Raw genomic sequence first — 26,406 nt, 5'->3', positions numbered from 1 at the left:
TTTCTTGATAACTTCTGTCATATTGATATAGCTTCTTCATCACCTAGAGGGATAAAAAATGTCCGTTCTCACAGAGTTGGAGTCTTCACTGATGTCCAAACACATTTCTGTATGCAAATAAAGAGTAGCCATATCTACCTGAGCTATGTGCTACCTGTGCTGTCCTTGCTGCATATCTTTTCTATATTAGGCTAAGTAAATTTCCTGTCTGCCTTAATTTCCTCATCTATAAAATGACAATAATAATAGAACCTATCTCTTAGGATTGTTTTAAAGATCAGTAAGAAAGTACATATAGAATGCTTAGCAACACTTAAAGGTTATGTAATTTCTTTGCTATTGTGGTGGTGGTGGTAAGTGGTAGTTACAAAAGTAATGCTGGTGTTGGTGATGGTGGTGAAGCTGGAGGTGGCTGTAGTAGTGGTGGAGATGGTTGTGATATTTTCCTGTTGTTTATCTGATAAAGTAAAACATCCTTAGACTAATATTCAAAGTTTTCTATTAACTGATCCTATCCTTCCCATTTAGACATACACACCACATCCCAGAGCTCCTCAGCATACCTAATTCTATTTTTTTTGTGTACATAATTATTGCCTCCCTAGCACTAGCCTATAAAACATATTATTCTTAAGGAATTAGCCATATGTGGACAGAGCATTCTTTTTTCCTATCTTTTCATGACCAATCTGCTGGACTTCTAGAAGTCATAAATACAATGATAGTCTCTCAGTCAAGCTGTCTTCTTACAGGGATTAAGAACACCTTGGAGGGATGAGGATTATTTCTTGGTTTTATAGGACATGAAAAAAGAGGTGAGGTCTCTTTATCAATGAGACAGAAACAAAAAGACAAAGACAGAGAAAGAGAGAAACAGAGACAGAGAGAGACAGAGACAGAAAGGAATTGACTAAATGAGATTAAGGATCTGAGGATAAAATTTCTGTCTTCAAACTTGAGTACAATGTCTTTTTCAGGGAGCTATCCAGGGTACTAGGCTGCCTCAGCTGTAAATTCTCTGACCTTGTGGGCCAAAGCCCTATGTCACTGACCTACTTCCTGTGAAACTTGTTCTTCAATCTTAATCAGCTCCTATACCAGCCAATCGCCTTGGCATATGTCTTACCAGACCTAGACTAATTTAAAAGTAATCTGTTGTTTTTAATAGTCTATGGTCTTCCTTTTAACTAATACCTCTATCAACCAAATATGTTGCCTTATTTCATCATGTGCTTACTATCTGCTTCAGCCATTTCTTGAATCAGTAGTCAGTTGCAACGCTGGACTCTTGACAGTAAGTACCCTGATTATTAAGGCCAGAGTTCATAGGTGTAATAGTGTATATTTGGACTCAGAAGATCTGTATTCAAATCCCAGCTATACCACTGTGTGATCTTGGGCAAATTTTTCAACCTTTCTGAGTTGGTTTCCTCACCTATAAATAAGGAGTTTGGATTAGATGAGATCTCATGTTCCTTCCAAATCCATGATCATATGTCCTTTTTTTTGATTTCCCACAATGTCTACTTCAGTACCAAGGATATAATATATATATTTTTTTTTTATTTGGGGAAAGGAGAGATAGAAGTGGGAAAGTAGCAGACTTATGATTTCATTGAAACAGGGAATGAGAAAACTTCCTCTGGTATTTCTGATTGACACTTGCTCTCCATTTTATTATCTTGAACATTTGATTAGGGAACTGAGAAATTTTTGCTTCAAGTCATAGAACTATTATGTCTCAGAAGCACGACTTGAATCTAGTTCTTCCTGTTTGAATTGCTTTTTATACACTACATCACTCTGCATGTCATATAGCATATAATGTATAATATGCAATATAATACTTGGCATATGTAATTATTATTGACATATATGTGCTGTTTTAAATGTATTAAAATACTTTCCTTACAACAACTCTATGAAGTATATAGTTTTCATTATTGCTACTTCACTAGTAGGAAGCATGAGTCTTAAAAAGTTACTTAAGGTCACACAGCTCATAAGTGGGGGATATGGGACTTAAATCCAATCCCATATATTTTTATTACCACAACCTCTCTTGGATGATAATTAGAAGCTAAATATTTATTATCTTACCTTCTATTAAACTCTGTCATAACACCTGGAAAATAAAATGTTCACCATTAGAAAACATAAAGAATTGTATTAAAGTGCTGAAATATATAGCATTCCTGTTATCTTGAAGAAAACTTTCTAACATTTTTCCTTTTGCATTACACTTGTAAATAAATATGATCTTTCACTAAGGAATGGAAGTGGCATTAAAATCTTTATCATTTAGGCTCTTTAGACCATGACAATTTGACTCATAATACATAATTGCTGAGATTTGTTTTTCTTTGCTTTGTTTAAATAATACTTCCTTTTATTAGTTAAAAATATTTTGGTAACAATAGGATTTTTTTTCTTAACCTTTGGTATCTTTTTCTCTTATAGGTACCTTGAAAATTGATTCTGAAACATGCTAAATTTTTATTTTCTTCATCTTCTCATCTTGATCTAGCCCAGTTGTTTTTTGACAATCTTTTATTCTCTGATTCAAGTCTACTTCTGATTTGGCACTGTGATAGTAGCATTTGAATATGATATGATCTCTGTAATTGATGAAGAAAAGAATTATAACAATGTTTTGACTTCCATCCATTTTCATCTTTAAATTATCAATCAATTATCATGTGATGATTTACCTTGAGTGTCTATAATTTATAAATAATTTTCTACTTTTACTGTTTCTTGCTGTCTTATAAGGAAATACTGCTCAAACCCTTCAAGCATCCTCTTCCATAAGATCTAATGAATAAGTTTGCACTCACCCAAGGCTGAGCTCTCTCTTGACTGAAATATCTGCTTGGTAATAAAAATTAAGTATTTGCTGGCCATGGCAATTTCCAGACCATTTTCCCCCCAGGGGATGAGTGATGATATCTTTTTTATGATGGTTGACTTAAGTTTCCTTGTAAAAATCAAAGTAGTTTGTGTGGATGTCTGTTCTTTCATCTGTTTTTCTTTTCTTCTTCCCCTGATACCAATAGCTTATTTAAATAGATCAAGTCAAAATTACTTTGATTGCATTCCAAATAATTGTCTCATTTAAAAATGTTTTCTTCTAATCAATAATTTATCCAAATATATAGAGATTGAGAAATTATTCTCACATTAGTAAACAACTGTTTCTGGTCTCTTAAAATACAGCCATTTTTCAATTTGTATGACATTTGGCACTTTCCATGTCCATCTCCTCCAAATTTTCCCTTCAAAAAGTATTCATGTTATTTAAACATAAGGCATTTGTGTAATCCATGAGCCATTTGCTCCATTTACTTCATATTTCGGAACCATTTTTTCCAATATATTTTTGTCATCCTTCCTTATGCATACTTTTGACTAAGTATCAAAGAACATACTGATTTCATCTAGAGGGTCTTATTTAATTCTAATTCTTCCTTCTTGTAGATTTTGGTGTATGATAATCTTTAAAATACTTATTATGAGCAGTGGAATATGAGGTTAACAAATGTCCCATTAAAGAACATTTCGCAACTCTGATCAGTACAATGATCAACCATAAGTTCAGAGAATCTATAATGAAAGATGTAACTCACTTCTGGACAGAGAAATAAGGAATTTTTATCCAGAATGAGACAATTTTTTACAAGTCTAATATGAACTTTTGTTTTACTTGACACAGGTTTTTTTTTTTCTTTTTAGGGAATAAGAAAAAAAAATACCTGAAAATATAAAAGATATTTTCAAAAGAAAGCAAAAAAGAACACTAATTCCATCAACTCTTTTCTATGCCTGTCCAAAATAAACACACAATTAATCTTATATCATCTATTCCATGCATTATAAGTTTTTCAGTATTCATATCATATAGTTCCTCTAGTAGTATATCCAATTGGTCACTTTATAGGATCTTACATATAGACTCTCAATCGATGAATTAATGTTTATATCTATAAATTAATGAATAAACTTTGTGATTCTTAACACCTCTGCCCTTTCCCCCAATATGCTGCCCACCATCTTTGCAGAAGATATAGGGGGAGTTGTACAAGACTGAGGCATATTTAGTATTTTACTTTATTTCATAGCTTTCCTTGACCAAAGAATTCTTTGCCAAATATCCAGCCTACTAGCGTTGAGCTTTTCTATATGTTGCTAGGCTGGGAAACAAAGATATTCTTTTGCTGGGGCTATACCAAATACTAATAGTAAAAAAGCAATATTTGTTTGGTTTTAGCTATATTGCTATGACAGATCTGTGCATCCATATTTTCATATTAAAATAGGAATGGTCCCAAATCTTTGCCAAACCCTTAAACTGAATTTGAACCCAATTTGAATCTACTTTAAGCTCTAAATAAGTTTGGTTTAAAAGGACTGAGGCTAGAAGAACATATTTTGCCATGATCAAAAGCCACTTGAACTTTGAGGGTTTGAATTTTTGAATTTTTCAACCAAGTTTGTTTGGGGTTTGTTTATCCTTGGCAAAATGTGACTTTCTGTTCCTAAGAAAACTGGCTTTAAAAAATATATTTTAAAAGTCTCAAAAGACTCCTTGGACATACAATAGCTCTTACAAAACAACATGTTGATGATTCAAGTGTAAACAAATCAGAAACATATGGATGAAATTTCCTTTAAAATAAACAACAGTTGAAAAATTAAGGGGGAAGGGGCTTTGAAAAATACATTTTTGATTTTGCCAAACCAGGTTTTGCCAAAAAGATGGTTGAGTTCATTCATCCCTTTTTGAAGATCTTTTGTCTTTCTGTTTTAATTTAATCCAAAGCTAGAGAACTTTCTGCCCCAAGATTTATGAACTAGTCCAGACAGAAAGAAATACAGAATGAGATAGAATCATAGAATTGTCTTAGCTGAAAGGATATGTAGAGATCCCACTCATGCTCACCAATTTATAGATGAGGAAAATGAGGCTCAGAGAAGTGAACTGATTTATAAAAGATCATATTGCTATTTGATGATCAAGCTGGAGCTAGAATCTAGTTTCTCATGATTCACAGTCCAGAATGAATACCCAACTGGTAGCTTCCTTTCTGTATTGTCTGTATGAGGAAGAATGCAAGTATTTTGATCTAGTTGATCTGTGGTTTAGAATATAGATCTATAGTTTGAAGGAGCCTTGGAGGAAATTTTTCATTTTACAGATGAGAAAACTAAAAGAAACAGTTATCCCTACTCTTCATTCTATCTATGTTAAACAAGTGGATTAGAATCAGGGAATCATATAATTGAAGGTACCTGATAAGGAACATGATTCTTCTGCATGAAGAAGGAAAGAAACAATTTGTGAAGTATCTACTATTTTCCTAAGTACTTTACAAATACTATACTATTTGATTCATACAACAACTTTAGTAAATAGATCTTATTATTGTCATCTATGTTTTAAGGCTGAGCAAACTGAGTTAATTGATTAACTCAGCTAGTAAGTGTTTGAAGCTAGTTTTGAACTCCAGTCTTCCTGACTTTACATCTAAGATCTATTCACTGTGCTACTTCACTGCCTCCAGACAACTTTATAAATATATTTGCTTGTGGTACTCAGGTGGCGAATAGCATGATGAACCTACAGTAAAAGAAACTGAGTTCAAATCTGGCCTCAGATATTAACAGTAGTGTGATCCAGGGCAAGTCATTTAATCCTGTTTGTCTCAGTTTCCTCATATGTAAATGAGCTGGATAAGGAAATGGAAAAACACTCCAGTATCTTTGCTAAGAAAACCCCAAATAGAGTTGTGAAAAGTTGGATATGAAGGAGATGACTGAACAAAGCCAATGTAGGCTCCTTTTTAAAATTCAGGGAACTGTCAAGTTGCTGAACTTCTAATTTTTTTAGACTCTCAATGTATAAACCTCCATTGTTCTATCAATTGTCCCAATACATTTGTGTAAGTGTCTAACTGGATCCTGGCAGGGATTAACTGATAACTTAGGAAGTGGTCAGGAAAGAGGAGAAATCTCCCATATAGCCTTGGCTGCTCTCCTCTGTAAGTCTATCACACCCTCGGTCTTACTCCAGCACATTTATTCAACTGACAGAGCAGGAGTCTGGGATGGCTGTGCCAACAGACTTCCACGTGGACCTGGGAAATTGCTGCCTTTGATCAGTCGGCACAATAATTTTCCAGTGGAAAAAATGACCTCTTCGTCTCCTGCCAAAACAGCTCTCATTTTTTAAATGCTTTTGATAGAACATTGGGATATCCTGTTTTGAAAGCTCCTAGGAAGATGAATAAACTCAACTTTCCATGGGCCACTGTTTCATTATACTCACTTTCCTCCACTCTTTTGAAAAAGAAAACTGGTAGAAAGAAAAGAAAAGAATCATTACAGCATCCTAGAATTTTGGCACCTTATTTTAGAGGCACAGAGAAATTTTAAAAAGCATTACTTTGGGGCCAAGCTTATGACTCCAAATACTTAGGACAGGCTGAAATATTTGCAGTTTTGAAACAGTTTTCAGCTGCTTAAGAAATTGGCACCCCTGAAATTCAGTGGTATCTCCATATGTTGCATTTCATGTTCTAATAAAATGATCTTTATAGTAACTATCTAGGTAGAGTTAGAACTTGAAGCATATCATATGTAATCTCATCCAATTGCCTCATTTCACACGAAAAAAAATTGAGGCCCAGAAGGTAAACTGATTGTCCAAGAATGCGTATCTAGGGAGTGGTACAGGCAGGATTAGGCTTCCTGATTTAATACTCTTTCCATGGGACTAGTCCACCATGCTAACATAGAAGAAGGTTACTATTTTATTCCTTTATCTGTTTATATATGTATTTATATAGTTGTGATATGGACCTCATTCTCAGAGTCCATGCTAAGCAGAGAAACTAACTTAGAGTCAAGTTTAGACAGCATTCTGATTAGTGGCAGTAAGTTCTAGTAAGCATGTCCTGTTGAATAGTAGAACTAATCTAATGGAAAGATTTTAAGGTGGATTTGTCACAGTAAATAAATGCAAATATCAAGGAGTTTTACACTTTGGGGCTGTCTCTACACCTTGTAGAAATTGGACATATCTCAAGTGTAAATGCTCTCTATCTATTGACCTCCTTTAGATTCTTAGGCATTGATTATAGAAGGAAGAGAAAGGATTGTTCCAGGAGAAAGGTAATCAGGAATGATATAGTTTTCATATTAAAAGGATCAACCTTCCTGTCTCTGATTTTATTTGGAAGAAGTCCATAAAGTTTTGAGAGTAAAGACTTATAATTGGAGTTAAAATGAATTTTATAAACACAATACCAGATAGTGCCTGGGACCAAGGACCTATAGTCAGCACCCAGAGAAAAGGTTAAAATGAATAGGTTTGTTGGAAGGGCTAAAACAGTGAAAGAAAATTATAGAATAATTTTCCTAATGAATATTGATGCAAAAATCTTAAATAGATTAAAAAGTAATATGTATTATTATTAAAACATAAATTTAAATAAATTAAATAACAAAGAGATTACAGCAATTTACCAGAACAATATACTCTAATCAAGTGGAATTTATGCCAGGAATGAAGGGCTGGTTCAAAATCAGGAAAACTATCAGCATAATTGTTCATTATCAATAACAGTACTAACAAAAATCATGAGATTATCTCAATAGACACATAAAAAGGATTCTATATAAATTCCCAATTTCCCATTCCTAATAAAACACTAGAGAACATAGGGATAAATAGATTTTTAAAATGCAAAATAGCATCTATCTATAACCATCAGCAAACATATATGTAATGAGCATAAGCTAGAGGCATTTTCAGTAAGATCAGAGGTGAAACAAGGTTGGCAATTATTACCACTACTATTGAATATTGTATTAGAAAAGTTAGCTTTAGCAATAAGAAAAGAAAAAAGGAATTAGAGTAAACTACCACTCTTTGCAAATAATGTGATGGTATATTTAAAGAATCCTAGAGAATCAACAACAAAAAAAATTACTATAAACAATTAACAACTTTAGCAAAGTTGCAAGATATAAAGTAAACCCATATAAATCATTAGCATTTTTATATATGTTACCAACAAAGCCCAACAGAAAGAGATAGAAAGAAAAAACTTCATTTAAAAGAATAGTAAACAATATAAAATATTTGGGAGAATACCTGCCAAAACTACACAGGAATTATATGAATCACAATAACAAAACACTGTTCACACAAATAAAGTTACATGTAAATATGTGGGAAAATATCAAATTCTCATTGGTAGGCAAGCTTATATAATAAAAATGACAATTCTACCTAAATTAACCTACTTATTCAGTGTTATCTGAATCAAATTGTCAATAAATTCATAAAATAATAACAACATTCATTAATATGAGCAAAGTCAAGAGCATCAAGAGAATTAATGAAAAAAATACTGCAAAGGAAGGTGATCTAGCCATATTTGATTTAAACTATATTATAAAGGGGCAGTCATCAAAACCATTTGGTATTGGCTAAGAAATAGAGTAGCTGATCAGTGGAATAGGTTAGATACACAAGACATGATAGTCAATGATTATAATAATCTAGTGTTTGACAAAGGTTCTAGCATCTGGGGAAATTGCTGAAGAAATTGGAAATCAGTATGGCAGAAACTAGGCATTAACTAACATCTAACATCCTATACTAAGATAAGGTTGAAGTGGATTTATGATTTAGATATAAAGGGTCTATAAGCAAAATTAGGGATAGTTTACCTATTAGATCTATGGAGAGGGGAGGAATTTGTGGCAAAAAAAGAGCTGAAGAACATTATGAAATGCAAAACGAATAATACCGATTACATTAAATTAAAAAGGGTTTGCACAAACAAAGCCAATATAGCCAATATTAGAAGAAAAGTAAAAAGATGGGGAAAAATTTTACAGCCAGTATTTCTAAAATACATAGAGAACAGACTCAAATTTATAAGAATACAAGTTATTCCCTAATTGATAAATGTTCAAAGGATAAGAACAGGCAATTTTCACATAAAGAAGTTAAAGCCATTTCTAGTAAAAAAAAAAAAAAAAAAAAAAAAAAAAAACATTTTAAATCACTTTTGATTAAAGAAATGCAAATTAAGATACTTGAGACACCTCATACGTCTCAGATTGGCCAAGATGACATGAAAAGATAATGGTAAATCTTGGAAGGAATGTGGGAAGACTGGAATACTTATATGTTGTTGGTGGAGTTGTAAAATGATCTATTCTGAAGAGCAATTTGGAACTATGCCCAAAGGTCTATAAAACTGTGCCTACCCTTTGAAGCAGCAGTGTTTCTACTAAGTCTGTATCCCAAAGAGATAATAAAAAGGGGAAAGAACTCATATGTTCAAATGTTTGTAGCAGCTCTTTTTGTAGTGGAAAAATTGAGTGGATGCCCATCAGCTGGAGAATGACTGAATAAGTTAAAGATAATTACAACATTATGCTATATAAGAAGTGATGAGCAGGCTGATTTTAGAAAAGCCTGGAAAGATCTACATGAACTGATATTAAATGAAGTGAGCAGAACCAGGAGAACATTGTACACTGTAACAGACTCTTTTCAACAATTCACTGATTCAAGGCAATTCCAAAAAAACAGAGAAAGAACTATGGAGATTGATTTTGGATTGAAGCACAGTACTTTTGTCTTTTTCTTTTCTTTTTTTTTTTTTTTTTTTCTTTTTAATGGGTTTTTTTCTCCCTTTCAATCTTATTTTTCTTGTACAACATGATTGCTGTATGTCAGATTGCTTGCTGCCTTGGAGAGAGGAGAGAAAAATTTGGAACACAAAGTTTTACAGAAATACATGTTCAAAACTATCTTTGCATGTATATGGAAAAGTAAAATTGGAAAAAAAAGAATAGGCTTTGTCAACTTGAGACATTTTTCTGGCTTTTGTTGGTTGCTTGATTCAGTCAGATAGTTCATAGCCCCTGGCTATGCATAAAATAAAGGTGATTTTTCCCTAGCAGGGAAAGGTATATTATTCTAGTAGATGGTAGCTGAGACCAGCTTGAAAAACAAGACCCCTGGAAAAACTCAGCTGAGAACAAACATGATATAGAGTGGAGACATATTATCAATCACCAGGCAATACTACCAGAAGGCTTTTATCCAATACCATGAGAAACTCTTCAATAATTTGAGGTATAAGTTGCTCTAGCCACACATACTCCCTGATCGTATATCAGAATGTGTTCTGTTCATATGAGTTTTCAGAATGTACTCTTCAAAAATGTTCATGGGCCACATATGTTCCTCAATATCAGGAAGTAAAGGGCTACAATTCCTAAATTAGGAATACTTATCAGAAAAAGAAGTTTTATTGATTGACAGAACTACTATTTCTGAAATAAATTTTTAAAAATGTTCTACATACACAAATGTATATTATACATATACACATATAGTCTAAGAAGCAGGAAAAAAGAAAAATAAAATCTAGTTTTTTTTCAATTTACTTTGTTTGGAGGCAGGACAGATAATTATTTGTTATTGGTCTTGGAGATCATTAGAAAGCAAATTTGTGTTTGTTCTGTAACTAGTGCAAGAGCAGAAGTGGGAAAGAACAAGACCTACAGAGATGAGGGGAAGTGGATGTGATTGTGCATTTTGCACTGAAATGAGGAAAGTAATATAAAAATTAATTTCTCAAGCCATTAGAGAGAAGTGACTAGAGCTCTCTCTGCCTCTGTACTCTGTGTGGATACTCTTAGTATATTTCCTGGTCTTTCATGTTATTTATATGAATTTTCTACACTATTAATGTTGATTACCAACCTGTAGGAAACTGGATCTCACATATACAAGGGACATCTTGCCACTTTATTTAATATGCTATTTGAGTTTTGTTTTGAGAAAAACTATTATTTGGATGACTGATTAAAAATAAACATGTGTGTGTAAGAGAGGGAGAGAGGGGGAGAGAGAGAGAAGAGAGAGAGAGAGAGAGAGAGAGAGAGAGAGAGAGAGAGAGAGAGAGAGAGAGAGAGAATGCTAGAGAAGAGAGAGAGAAACAGAAATATAAGAGTTGATCCATAGATACAACAGGAGGCTCACATCTAGAAGAACTTTTCTGGAAGAAAATAATGGAAAATGATTTTTGCAATTTTAATTTTCAAAATTTTTGGGACTGAATTTGAGTAAATTATCATTAGAGAATAATAATGATAACAACAACAATGGCATTGGTAGCAATATTAATAACTAATATATTTACCCCTTTAAATTTTGTAAATCACTTTGCATATGCTACCTAAAATGAATAATCTTAATGGTGTCACAATTATTTGGTGATCCTTCTCTTCACACTATTCTTACTGATCTATTTTCCAAAAATTTTTTAAGTTTTTTTTTGAGAGGCATGAATATTCCAGAACTGCTGTTACATACCAATACAAATAGTAAAAAAAAAGTAATAAAATAATTAGTGATGGTGGGAAAAGACATTAAATAATGGATGGAATGTTAAATTTCATTTGCAGGTTAGTGGAAAAGAAATGGGGATGTCCCCCATCCAAGTTCTTTTATTTGATATTAGACGAAGATTACTCTATTCAAATTCAGTACAAAACAATTTGAAAATTACAATTGCATAAATCATAATGTTTTTAATTTTTAACCAGAAATGAAAAAAATACTCCAAACCTATGCATTCTGGGATGTCATTTTTCTCTGGGCCTCACTTTAGTACAAAATCAGGACATTAGAGTAGATTTTATCTTCTCTTCAAATTCTTGGATTCCATGATTCTTTGAATCAAGTGTAAGAATCATGTGTTCTTACACAGTTAAGAAAAAAATATTAAACAAATAACCTTTTACTCATTTTAATGTTTTTCTTAATTCATAATGTGTCTGGTCCACCCCCTTCCCTTCCTTCTGCCCAGAGTATTTGCACCAAATTCCAGCTGTTAGGATTTGATCCAATAATCTGATAGATATCTACAGGCAATGTATGATGGTTGCAAAAAGTCATAGATTTCTGATCTTGTATTTATTTCTTGTCCGTCTATTCGATGTAATGAAAAGAAGGTCATTTTGTTTCACAAATCGAAATATCAATGGTATCACTTTTTGCCATTATAATTTTGATTTGCTTTTCATTAAAGGGTTTCCTTTCTAGCTGGGCTCCAGGAGACTGTCTGCTGTGTCCCTCCAGGCCTTTCTTTGTTCCTTAGACAGGTTGGTAAATACTGGTGTCTAGACTGAACCCCTAGGAATTCCTGCCTGTCACTTTTCTCTCATTTAATATTAAAAACAAATCATAAGATAATAGACTTTTGGAATTGGGAGGTAACCTAGAAATTATCTAGCCCAGTTATAACATTCTACAAGAAACTAAAGCTAATGCTATTGAGAGTCTGGGTACTGCCTAATGGTGCTGGGGGAAAAATTTAAGGAATGGTTTCAGAGCTCCATAATCGATAAGAAAAGTGCTTTTATAAGCTATGCCCAAACATTTAGACCAAGTGCCTTTATAAGATGTGCCCTAATATCTTGACTACAAACAATGTCCTAGTTAAAGGAATGAAATCAAAGAAAAAATATTTTGAGAATTTAAAACTTTGCTACAGAAACCCAGTTAATAGGAAGCATAGGAACTTTTTTAAAATGAACTTAGATAGGGCACAATGAGGTCTTTAGAGGAAAAGTAGAACTTGGAGTGAGGAAGACGAAGGTCCAAATTCTGTTTCTGACATATATTTTGCAATTTAAAACCCTAAAGATTTGCCTGACATGTTGAGAAGGTTTCTTTTCAGGCTTTCTCATCTGGAAAATAAGCCGGAGAAGGAAATAGCAAACTCCTTCAGTATCTTTGCCAAGAAAAATCCAAATGGGGTTATGAAGAAGCAGACATGCCTAAAAAAATTGACTCAGCAACATGCCCATGCTCAAAATAGTACTTCTGCATACAATAGGTTGTCAATTATTGCTGATTGATTAAATAATTTGGGATTCCCATTATTTCATGAATCAGTTAATTTATTTTGTAAATAAAGTCAAAGTTTTATGTTGGATAACAAGTTTTAAGGAACTCTATTTGATATAAGTATCATAGTATAAAAGAATCATAGACTATTAAAGTGGCTTTAGAGGCATTCTAATGCAATCCATATCTGAATGAGACTCTCCTCTGGAATATTACAAACAAAATAATGTCCAAGCTGTGCTTGAAGATCTCATATTTGAACAACTTTAATTTCCGAGAAAATTTTTATAGGGAGCTGAAATTTCAACTTCCTCTCATTCTTCCTTGCTATACTCCCCTGTACCTTCAAAAGAATCCTCTCTCCTGGAAGAAATTTGTGACCAAAGAAGAACTAGAGATCATTATTGATCACAAAATAGATACTTTTGATTAAGTTAAAATTTTTTTGTACAAACAAAACTAATGCAGACAAAATTAGAAGGGAAGCAATAAACTGGTGGAACATTTTTACATCTAAATGTTCTAATAAAGGCCTCATTTCTAAAATATGTAGAGAATTAACTCAAATTTATAAGAATTCAAGCCATTCTCCAATTAATAAATGGTCAAAGGATATGAACAGACAATTTTCAGGTGAACAAATTAAAACTACATGAAAAGGTACTCCAAATCACTATTTATCAGAGAAATTCACATTAAGACAACTCTGAGGTACCATACACACATGTCAGATTGACTAAAATGACAGGAAAAGATAATAATGAATGTTGAAGGGGATGTGGGAAAACTGAGACACTTATACATTGTTGGTGGAGCTGTGAATGGATCCAACTATTCTGGAGAACAATTTGGAACTATGCTCAAAAAGTTATCAAACTGTGCATACCCTTTGATCCAGCAGTGTTACTACTGGGCTTATATCCCAAAGAGATTTTAAAGAAAATAAAGGCCATATGTGCAAAAATGTTTGTAGCAGACCTCTTTGTAGTGGCTAGAAACTGGAAACTGAGTGGATGCCCATCAGTTGGAGAATGGCTGAATAAATTATGGTATATGAATGTTATGGAATATTATTTTTCTGCAGGATGAATTCAGAAAGGCCTGGAGAGACTTACATGAACTGATGCTGAGTGAAATGAGCAGAATCAGGATTTTATTATACATAGCAACAACATTATTATATGGTGATCAATTCTGATGGATGTGGCTCTCTTCAACAATGAGATGAACCAAACCAGTTTCAATTGTTCAGTGATGAAGAAAGTCATCTACACCCAGAGAGAGGACTATGGGAACTGAGTGTGAACAACATAGCATTTTCACTCTTTCTGTTGATGTTTGCTTGCATTTTGTTTTCCTTCTCAGGGTTTTTTTTCTTTCTAGATCCAATTTTTCTTGTGCAGCAAGATAACTGTATAAATGTGCATACATATATTAGATTTAATATATGTTTTAACGTATTTAACATGTATTGGACTACCTGACATCAAGGGGAGGGGCTTGGGGGAAAGGAGGGAAAAATTTGGAACAGAAAATTTTGTAAGCGTCAATGTTGAAAAATTACTCATGCTTATCCTTTGTAAATAAAAAGCTTTAATAATTTTTAAAAGAATCAGCTCTCCTACATTTCTGCCCTTCAAACTCTTCCTACTATCAACTTGATATTAAGCATATCAACTTGCTTCATAGAGCAGTTCAATACATAACTTCTCTAAGAATTCTTTTTAGATCTTACTCCATATGGATCATCCTCCTTGTCCAATTTAAATATAGTTTATAATTTTTGTACATGCAACTCACTTCTACTTTCTAATTATTTTTTGCTTGATAAAACCCCTTTTATTTCTTACTCAGATAAGTTATTGACTCTCTAAAGGTAGGACTAATATGCTGATTTTTGGAGCCAGGAAGACACATCTGAATTCAGTTCCTGACTCTTCCCAGTTGGTGACACTTTAATTCTATGAGCCTCAGTTTCCTCATTTGTAAAATGGGGACCATAAAAGCACCTCCCACATGGTTGTTGTGAAAGATCAAATGAGATCACGTGTAACTTCATACTATATAATGGTAAACTGTTATCCTTGTCATTTCTTTTTTATATTTCCCCTTCTATCCTGTCCCCTATAATCAGTATCTGGTAAAAGTCTATGAAAATAAAAGGCATTTGATATGATGCATGCTAAATGTAGAAAAGGAATGTATGTATGATAATCTCACAATTACTTAAGGATTTATCTATTTGGTGGTTGATACAAACCCTCAGATTCTCTTGCTTTCTTTTTTTAAAATATTTATTGTTTATCATCTCAACATTTATTCATTAAGCATCAATTGTACATAAATTACTGTGGAAAGTGCTGGGAAGGATACAGTCAATCAGTCAAAGATACCTGTCCTCCAGAATTTCACGATCTAGTAGAAAATAACTGGCAAACACCTAACTATAACACTCAATATTCTAGTGCAATAGCATTAGAATATTAGAACATTAGAAGCAAAATGGCACAATAGATAGAGACCAGCCCTAGAGTCAGGAGGACCTGAGTTCAATTATAGCCATAGACATTTAACACTTGCTAGCTGTGTGACCCTGGGCAAGTCACTTAGCCCTAATTTTCTTGCCAAAAAAAAGAAAAGAATACTAAAAAATTATACAACAAAGTGCTAGTCTGCATTTCAAAGATAATTTTTAAGCCAAAGAAAATAAAATTAAACTCATCTTCCCAGTAGTTCTACAATCCACTTAGCATGACATTAGAAGCATGTTGGTTCCCTCAGATCCCAGGCTTTCTGCCATTTCTCCTTTCGCAAGACTTCCCAAGTCTTTCTTATCTTCCATTTCCCACAAACAAGTTCTTGGCCCCAGTCTGGCAGGCCTTTCTTTGAATGATTCTAACTGCCATATGGGATTCCTGATCTTCCACTTCACCCTTGTAGTCAATTCAAAATGCTGCTGCTAACTTACACACTTCCACATTACCTTCCAATGATCCTCTCACTGTCCTCTGTAGAAAAGCTGTACAATTTCTCCAAAATGGAGACACCATAAATTTTCCAGAGCACCCATCTTTTTACATCCCATGTCCATTCCCTTCATTTTTCCTCAGCAGATTGATTTAATGCCCTCTTTATTTCTCTCTCCCACTCCACTTCTGTTTCCTTTTCTATTTGTCTTTCTTAATCTCTGTTTCTCTCTTTGTCTCTGTCTCTCTATCTTTCATTGTCATATTTAGTATTTCAGGAAGCAATTCACTCTGACTGGAGCAAAGAATAAATGCAGCAATATGAAATAAAAGTGGATAAGTAGATGGAAGGTAGATCATAATGGATATTGGAGGTTTCAGACTCAATGAGATTCACATTTTTGTCATCATACAATTTTTGAGTATGAAGTGAGGATGGTGAAGCACTCAAATATACTTTTGCTCTAAATTAATCAAATTGAGTGAAATTAATTTTAGACCACCAAAATCATCTAATCTTAAACCAAAAATGAGAAAATGCAGAATAAATCAGATGATAGATAATCTTCATTCTAAAACAAAGAAAGGTCATTGTCTTATTGGTGCTGCCATCAACAAAGCACAGAGATCATGAAGAGAATCACAGAAACTTCCATTCAGCCAGTGGAACTAGTGATTGAAAGTTATTTATGTTGACAAAAGTTAATTTAGTGGTTTTATTTTATTTTTTTAAATAGGCTATAAAATTTTGGAAAGACCTCAGCATTTTTGAGTTTAAAGTATCTTACTACTCAATGTTGCAAAAAATCCAACTTCTACTGGGCTTAAGAGACCTCTCCCCTGAATAAATGACTTGGTGAAATAAGATAATTCTCAGATGCTTTAGGATTCTAGTAAGAGAAACAACATCCAGTAAGAATAGAACTTTATTAACTTTCAACAATAGTACTATCTTTGTTTTAAAACTCCCTCACACATCCTATTCTCTTTCTTCTTGGAAATTTTGTTTTATCAGTCTATAATGAAGGTATTGAATTCTGGGACAGGCCCTCCCAGTGGGAGCTGGGGAAGATTTCTGTGATTCTCTAATTATCACTTTGATTGACATTGTGCTGATTCAGTCATTCTTTTGCCATTGCACACAGGTGACAAAAGAAGTCCCATGTGACAAGAAGCACCAGAACAAAGAAACACACATATGTTTTAATGCAGAGTGCTCTAAGAGCAGAGATTAGTGGTTCTCTGTGTAAACCATAGGTTCTTATTTCAAAAACCCAGGGGAAGGGGCATCTTTGAGTAACCCTATAATTGGAAGAATTCTGTGGTGTTTCATCCAAAGATGTCAATATCAATGATTTCTGAGACTTTCCTTTGAAAGGGATAGGGACTGTAGTGTTAATTGCTTTTTTCAGAGAGCCCAAAGAGCAGACCTATATTTTCTGTTGCACGTAAACCAATGTAAAAACAGGATTGGAATCTAGGAGAGAATTTTTACTCATCAGTGGTGTTACCACCTACTTCCCATTTTTATTGTTACATTATACAAAGAATTTTGTGCATTATTTCACATGATTCCCTATAAACGTATGAAAGGGTGAAAGAAGATTCTCTTATCTGTGGGAAGAGGAAAATGAGGATGCGACAAAAGCCTTTGAAAGGTGTATAGTTGACAAAATTTGAAGTTAATTTAATAAAGACCTATTAAATTTAAGATAAGATAATAGCCACATTGTCAATAAGACAGTGACTTCTCTTTGCTTTGGAATGAAAATTAGTTTTCATTTGATCTGTTCTGCATTTTCTCATTTCAGGTTTAAGATCAGATGACTTTGGTGGTCACTGATCTAAAGATCACTGACCTAAGGTTCAAATACAAAATTGAAATAGCCCTTGCCCTGGAGGAGTTTATAATCAAATGGAGAAGATTTCAAGTGGAGGAAGAAAAAAAAGATGTTTTAAAAATATTGTATGTGATTAGAACCTCTGTTTTGACCAAAATGTGCTAACAAGACCCCTTTTCCACTTCAGATAACCTGGGGGGTTATAACCTGAAGCTTTCCTGTTCTTTTGCAATATCCTTGTGAGTTCCTGTAATAGCCATTCATCTAACACTTCATTGATTAATTAATCTTCATTTATATGTCATGGGATATTGCTGATTCACTGTGTAAGTAGTTCTGAAAAGATATAGAAAAACATATCTTGAAGCAGGAAGAAGGGATTATTATATCTGGGCTGATACCCTTAGTGTTATGATAGAGTTCTTTACTGTTCCATTTTTCTACTTAATTCATTTGACTTCTAATCTACCAGGCTCCCTATTGGATGAGATTCTTCCTGATCTTTGTAGGAAGCCAGACTGAGAAGTTCTCTAATAATAATGTATACACAAACAAATATGATAAAAGGTAGAGGGTAATAGAGGGAAAAGTAAGATTTAGGAATTTTTTTTTTTTAAACTGAGGTGAATAGGGAAAAAATTTCCTCAAAGAGGGAGCACCTGAGCTGGTCTTGAAGAAGGAAGAGAATTAATTTCAATGGACAGAAATAAGAAGAGAATGTTGTAGAAGTGAGGGGAACAGCAAATGGACAGAAGCAAGAGTATGTAGGTTCAAAGGGGAAAACAGCTGATAACTACTAGAATTGGAGAGAGGCACTGGTGGGGGGAGGGATTTCTGGTATAATGGTTGGAGAGCTTACCTCAGAATAGAAAAGACCTGTGTAAGAGTCTTAGCTCTTACATCTATTGACTATAAGTCATACCTTACTGCCTTAAGGCAACTCTTAAAATTATATTTCACATGGCAGACATTGACTAAGACTGGTAGAAAGAGTTCTTTATATTAATGAAACTATTTATATAAATCTTTATATGTTTTTATATTATATATCATTTGATATTATAATTATATAATCCTTATCTAAATTCTTATATTAATGAAATCTTTCTCCTTTTCACTGACTCCAAAAAAGGGGGGAAATGAGGGAGAGAGACCTGACTGGAATTTGTTAAAGCAGGTGATGAGTAGAAAAAAGTTCATTAGTCTTCTCTAACCAACCCGGACTTTTTGTGTTACATAAAACAGAGAACCATAGTAAGGAGAAATTGAAAGGAATTTCCTTCCCACAATTTTTACTTAGTTTTTTTTTTTCCATTTAAAGAAGTAGAGCCTTAGGAATGCCTGCAACAGCCAGCGGGGAGTGTGATTTTTTTTTTTTTTTAGTCTGATAGGAATTGAACCAAAATTATCAGAAAAAAGTGTAGAAGAAAAAGGAATTGAAAGGATAGACATGATCTTATCTTAGGCAATTACTACCTCCTTGTGCAGTCTAGCCATGGGGAAGATTTCATGGCTTTTGGCAGAAAGTTCTATCACATTCCTCTACTGGAAAAAGGCTTACTAACCACAACATCCCCAGTGACTAGTGGAAAGTGTATTAGGTGACTGAACATAGCTGGGTAACTGAAGGCCAACTGGAGCACAAAGGGAATCATGTTGCACAACACAGAGCAGACCCAGTAGAGAACAGTCTAATGATATCACCGGAAGAAGCTTTGAAATATCTGAATCAAGAATTGCCAGATGCATGCCCTGGGTAAGCAGGCTCCTCATGGATGCTTGTCCCAGGCATGATGCTTAGGTCTCTCTTAACTAACATATCTATTAGTGAGAGTATATTCAACATTTATGAGAGGATAATCCTGTTGTTATTTTTGTCATTTTATAAATTATTCTCCTAGTCTCTATCAATCAACTGAAAGGCTTTTAATCACCATCTAACACAAGAAACAGGAAAAAAAATCTGCAATCTCCAAGGAATCCATAGATAGATTTTAATGGATCACAAACTTGGGTAGGGAAAATGTTACATGTTTATTTCAATATAATTGGCTTTCTTTTTATCATAAGTATTTTATGCATTTAAAAACATCTTTCTGGAAGAAGTACATAGACTTCATCAGACTGCCGAAAAGGAACCATAACTTTAAAAAGGCATAGAAAAATAACTGAAGGAATAAAAAGACTTTCCCTTAGTCATCTTTAATAGCTTCTCATTGTTCAAGGTCCTCCAAAGAGTCTGCATTTTCCAGTCTAATTTCCTATTGATCTCCATAGGAGATCAATCTGCTATAGATAGCCAAACTAATTTCCTCACTAATTCACACATTGCCTCCTCTGGTGAATTTTTTCCCCAGATATTATTGCCCCTCATCTATCTTATCTCTTTCTTCTAATTAATCTCTCCAGATTGTTAAATCTTTGAGGACAAAAAACACATGTCAGGAACTCAAAATGACCTCAAAAGTAGTATCAAACTCAAACAGAAACAGGAGCCATGAAATTATGCATTAAGATCCTAGTAGGTCACATATTGATTTAGAAAATCACATGTTAATGTTATCTATGATTTATTATCTTTTTATTTATTTTGTTAAATATTTCCCAATTATATTTTATTCCAGTTTAACTACACTAGAAGTATTGTGGGCCATATTTGGCCCATGGACCCAGTCTTTGACATTTCTCATCCTAATCCACAATCCTCATTCCATATATTGGAGAACCAAGGCCCAGGGACATTCAGGTATTTGAAGTCTCATTCATCTTTGTAGACCCCTCAAAATCTAGCAGAGTATTTTTCATATAGAACAGGCTTCAGAATTGTTGAATTGTCCCTGTGTTCTTTGTCTCTTTGCCTCATAGAAGACTTCATTTGCTCTAGTCTTACAGAGAAGTTTGTTTTTGGAAGCCCTTGGAATCATCCAGGTATAGACAGCCCTTCCTCAGAACTCTTAAAACACTGATTATACCATTCCCCACTTGTCACAAATACTTTTGGCCTAATGGTGTTTTTCAGTTTCTTGAATTTATGACTTCTATGATCAACTGGATTGTGAAGATTATGAAAATTAGAAACTTTTTAAAGATATTTTTACACAGTGCTTTCCCTACTACCCTCCTCCCACCTCTTCTATACAAGATCCAGCAAAATTTGAACACATAACAGATACTTAATAAATTACATTGAACTGGATTGGACTGAACTGAACTCAATTGAATTGAATTAAAAGTTTAACTTGGATAGAAAAGGCCTCCTATAAGAAGAAGAAATAAGTGCTCTCTGAGCATGATTACCAACCACTTGGGCAGAGAAGTTGGACTGAGTCTGATGTGTAAATGCTACATTTATGGAGTGGGTGAGATCTCAGATAACTTTTGGTTTAGTAAATGTATTTATTTTGGAAATGCTTAAGCTTAGTAGTCAGTAAAAACCATAAACTCCTCTTCCTAGGAACGTGACTGTCTTTGCCATTGCTAACGCAGGGATCTAGCATGCCCTCTACCTTGTCCAAAAAAGGTTCTTTTGTTTGTTAAAGGTTAATGGGAGCCATCAAGTGATAAAGTAAAAAGTGGGAGCCCTTGGAAACCTTTTAATCTTCTCTGTGGACACACACACACACACACACACACACACACACACACACACACACAGAGCCAAAGCTGCCTGTGTTCCAGAGAGACTGGAGAGCTGTTTATTTTGTCAAAAAAATTAGTAAAAGGGCTCAACTCTTGTTCAAAATTATGTTTGGGGGCCCAGACTTGAATATGATGCCAGTGGGTTGGGCTAACCTGCTTATTTGCAGAGTACTCAAGCTCAAGTACTTTAATCTCTTTTAAATAGCTCTCCTCTTCTTAAAATGTCTAGGAGGCTTTCTCTGTTCCTACTGATCCTTTCTGATGCAATTGATTGTTCCTCAACCCACTTCCAAGATTTATGACTATGCATTTTTATAATCTTTCTGTTTTTATAATCTTCCTTCTAATCTTGAATTTTTTACTTGAATACTGTTACAAGCTTTGCTGACCCTTCCATTCCCCTTCTTCTTTTCCTTCATATTAACTCATGTTTTCATATAGTTTTAGGGCTTACCTGAAAACCATATAGATAGTTTAGTACTACTCTTGCCTTTTCACAGATGAGGAAGCCTAGGTCACAGTCATGAAGTCAGTGAGCTGGTACTCAGATCCAAGTCTTCTGGATCCATGATGAACATATCTTCCACTGGGTCCCATTATTTCCTTATAATTCTTTGTATTGTCCCTCTTCCTATCAAGACGTCCCCATTCTGTCTGTTCTTCGCAGCTTACCCACCCAAAAGAACTCAAATTATGTATAGACATAAAGGAACATTTGTTACCTATTAGGAGATGAAGAAAGGAGTTCTCAAAACTGTTGCCTTTTTCCTACAAATGGAAAAATCAAGCTTCCTGCTTTGCTTTCCAGGCTTTCTGAGGTTCTATTTACTTTGGCCACATTTTTCTCATTTCCCATTGCTCCCATTTTTTTCTTCTGTGTTCTGCCAATACTAGAGCTTTAGAAAGGTAAAATATTGAGAATGGGGAAGAATAAAAAATGTTTTTGAGACTTTATTAATTGACAGGCAGTGTGTTATGATGGAAAATTTGGATCTGCAGGTAAGAGATCTGGGTCTCTCTAGGTAACCCCTTGACTCAGATATGGATGGAGTCTATGACTTACAATACAGCCTTGGATAGGACTCTGGCCAAGGAAGAAGCTGTGGATTTCCCCTCTATATCATGACTCCTTTCCTTTGTGATATATGGAATTTTTTCCTAACGGCTTTCACCATTCACTTGGAATCAATTGCTGTTATCCAATTCTTTCCACTCACTGTCACCTGTAATTTGGCTCTTAGTATCACTATGCTCCATAACACCCTAGTGTCACTCCAAGACATACTGTGTTTCATAGTTGTTGTACTTCTTACATTTCTTGTAGGTTATTCTGTTGCTGACTTTTACAGATGGTGGGACTTAACTTCCCATGGGGACTAATTTTCTAGATTTTGGCCCACATGGAACAACCACTTCAGAGCTCTTCTCCATCAATCATGTTTTCAATGTCAGTATCAGAGTGCTTTCATTCCTCCTAAAATATTCATTTGGACAGTTGGATCCCATAGACTCCATCCGTTCATGACAAAGAGCTTTCAAGGAGATAAAGGAACACTCCCTTCTTGAATAGTTCAAAAGCACCTCTATCTTCAATTGCATCCAGGATTATGATGAGTCAGTATAATTTGTCTCCTCTTTCTTGCAGGATCTAGGAGTTGTATGTCACCTCTACCCTGTCAGAATTCATGGGAGAGCCCTTATTCCCTTTGCATTCTTTCTTTGTCTCTCCTCCTCCCCACCCACCAATCTGTATTCCAATTACCCAAAGAGGAAAGATCACCAAAGGGGAGGAATAAGGCCAACTCTTTCTGTCCAGATGCACCAGGGAGGAAATATAACTTATCTTTCAGTGGTAGCTAATTTATTTTTTAAATTATAACCACGATCATTAAAAAGTATTGTGTACTCCCAAAATGTGTGTGTTTATTAATTGTTACTTTCTATTTATTTACAAATCATATACATGTTCTATAGTATTAATATATTATATACATTATAAAACAGAAAAAAATAAATTAAAGTATGAAATAAGCCACATTTTAAAATTATTATTTTACTAGCAAGACAAAATTTTTTGTTCTGACTACAATTGTATAAATAATAATATTTTATGAATCTGCTTCATTTTTTTAAAAAATCCTTATTTATGTTTTTTTTGGCAAAGGCATATACAAATGATAATAGTTGTTATTCAATTATATTCATCTTTTGAGATTCCATGGACTTTTCTTCTCAAAGATACTAAAATGGTTTGTCATTTCCTTTTCCAGTGTAGCTCCCTTTTATATATGAGAAACAGGAAAATAAGGGTTAAGTGATTTGGCCAGTATCACACAGCTAGTATCTGAGGTTAATTTGAATTCAGATCTTTCTGACTCTAGGCACAGTGCTCTTCCCACTGCACTAATTAATAATTATTGAGTCATTTCAGTTGCATCCAATTCTTGGTGATGGGCATTTGGGGATTTCTTGGCAAATATGTTAGTTTCCTTTTCTGTTTCATTTGAGGCAAGTGGAAGAAGTGACCAGGGTAACACAATTAGTTTCTGACTCTGGTCGAATTCACAAAGATGAGTCTTTCTATACACTATGGCAGCACTTAGCTGTCCTATTCTTTCTCTCTCTCTCTCTCTCTCTCTCTCTCTCTCTCTCTCTCTCTCTCTCTCTCTCTCTCTTTCTCTCTCTCTCTCTCTCTCTTTCTCTCTCTCTCTCTCTCTCTTTCTCTCTCTCTCTCTCTCTTTCTCTCTTTCTGTCTCTATCTCTGTCTCTCTCTGTCTCTCTCTGTCTCTCTCTCTCTCTCTCTCTCTCTGTCTCTCTCTCTCTCTCTCTCTCTCTCTCTCTCTCTCTCTCTCTCTCTCTCTCTCTCTCTCTCTCTCTCTCTCTCTCTCTCTCTCTCTCCCTTTCTTCCCTAAAGAGGGAAAAATATATAGCACCAAGAAAAGGTTCAACCACAATCATAGTTACAGTCCCATCCTTTTCTCCACTAAAATCATGTGATGTTACATTGTGATGTGGAGGTGACTCTGGGTTCCTGAGGGTGTTAAGTATGGCAAAAAAGCCTTGGAAGGGCTTACCAGGGCAATAACATTTTTTTATTTTACTATGTTATGGACATGCTTGTTTTATCCTATAAATTAAAAATAAAATAAATAAATAATATTCTAAAAGATAAGTAAGTTCAAAATATGGACCCAGCAACACTATATAATGAGTCTCTCCTTTGGTGACCAACCTAGGCAAATCTGGAGAGACATCAGTAGACAATTTGACTGCTGAGTGATGAATAATTTATTTATTTATTGGCCCTAAGTAGCTTATAAGAATGAAAGTTACAATCTGCAAAAACAGAGGAATCATCTACATTGATGAGACCCTAGATATTTAAAGTGTAAGAATATCTAAATATAGTCTTATATATAGTTTAAATCTATAATGTAAATATAGTCATAAATAGAGTCTAAAGATATTTTCAGATATTACTTCTCACCATAGCACAGTATTATGTTTATCTTTGACCAAGAAAAAGTGCCAGAATCACAGTGACTTCACCAAAAATTCAACTTTCTGTGTCTTTGCCTTTGGTACAGAACTCTCCATGAAGAAACCCCCTCTTCCAATGAAGATAAACAACTAGCATTTGAGATTTGCCTGTGGCAACAAAGATACTTGTCTTGTATGGATTAGATACAAGGTTTGAACCCAAATGTTGATTATAAAGACAGGCTTGTATCCACTAAACTACACTGCTTCTTCATTCCACAGTGGTTGAATACCACTTAATAATAAATTATAAATATATTGCTAAGAATCTGAGGGCTATTGGTGTATGTCCACATTAGAACTCCTCATATTCCAGCTCCAAGGCTCTTCCAGATATTACTGTTAGAAATTGTAAAGATGAGATAAATGTTGAGGGTGGGTCAAGCTGATTGTTCTTGTCATCATCCCATGGACAAAGATGAAAATGCTTTATTAGAAGTTGGAAAACAAAAAAATCAAGCACATTTTTCCTGTTAAGCTAGTATTGGTTTTTATCCAACTGAGGTCATCCAACTGATGGATCCAGCCTCCCAATCAGGAGACCAGTGAATAAAGGCATCTTTAGAATTGTTGCCTTTTCCCTTCAAATGGAAAAAGCAAGTTTCCTGTCTTAGCATTCCAGACCCTTCCATTGTTCTATTTACTTTGGCCACATTTTTTTTCATTTCCCATTCACTGCCATTTTTCTGCTATGCTCTGCCAATGCTAGGGAATGGTTGGTTAAGGGGGGAGGGGGAAGGCCAAGGATAGCTCCCTTTTCATAAACCCTTGTTCCACTCATCTACTTTGACAGAGAATAAAGAGGAAGGAGAAGAGAAAGGAAATTAAAAGAAGAGAATAAAGGGCTAACTTGTACTTTTTATTTTTAGTTTTTGGTGTGGACCTGGATTTAATTCATAAGGGGAATCCATAATATGTAAAACACTTCATGCTAAATTGATAAGCTTGTGCACTGTAAATAATAATATGATTTTTAAGGTTCAAATTACCAAATAATATGAATAATTAAAAATAGCTTATTTGTATAGCACTTAGAAACCTGCATAGAACTTTCCTGAAAGCACTCTCATGAAATAAATAATATCAATATTCTCAAGTCCACTTTTCTCATGTAACTGAGAGGATACAAATATTTCCCCCAATGCTGGAGCCAGCAACCTATTTGTGCCCACTCATACTGTTGTGTCCATATTCATGTTCACTAAAGGGCCCATACATTGTATTGTGGACTTTCCTTACTTTCTCCTGATATGCCCAGGAAATGTGTGGAACATACAGGCTATGGAAAATTTTTTTTCTTTTGTCAATTATACATTTTTCAAGTGACATCCTTTACTTCAGTGTTTTTCCCTAAATCTTAGTGAAAGCTAATTGGCAATTTGAGAGTCCTGGGTCTGGAATCAGGAAGACTTGAAAAAGCTGCATGACTCTGGGAAAGTCATTTAACCCCAATTGTCTTGCCTCCCTCCCAAAATTT

The sequence above is a fragment of the Sminthopsis crassicaudata genome, chromosome 1 (assembly GCF_048593235.1).
Source record: "Sminthopsis crassicaudata isolate SCR6 chromosome 1, ASM4859323v1, whole genome shotgun sequence".
NCBI lineage: Eukaryota > Metazoa > Chordata > Mammalia > Dasyuromorphia > Dasyuridae > Sminthopsis > Sminthopsis crassicaudata.
This window is presented reverse-complemented; position numbering follows the sequence as displayed.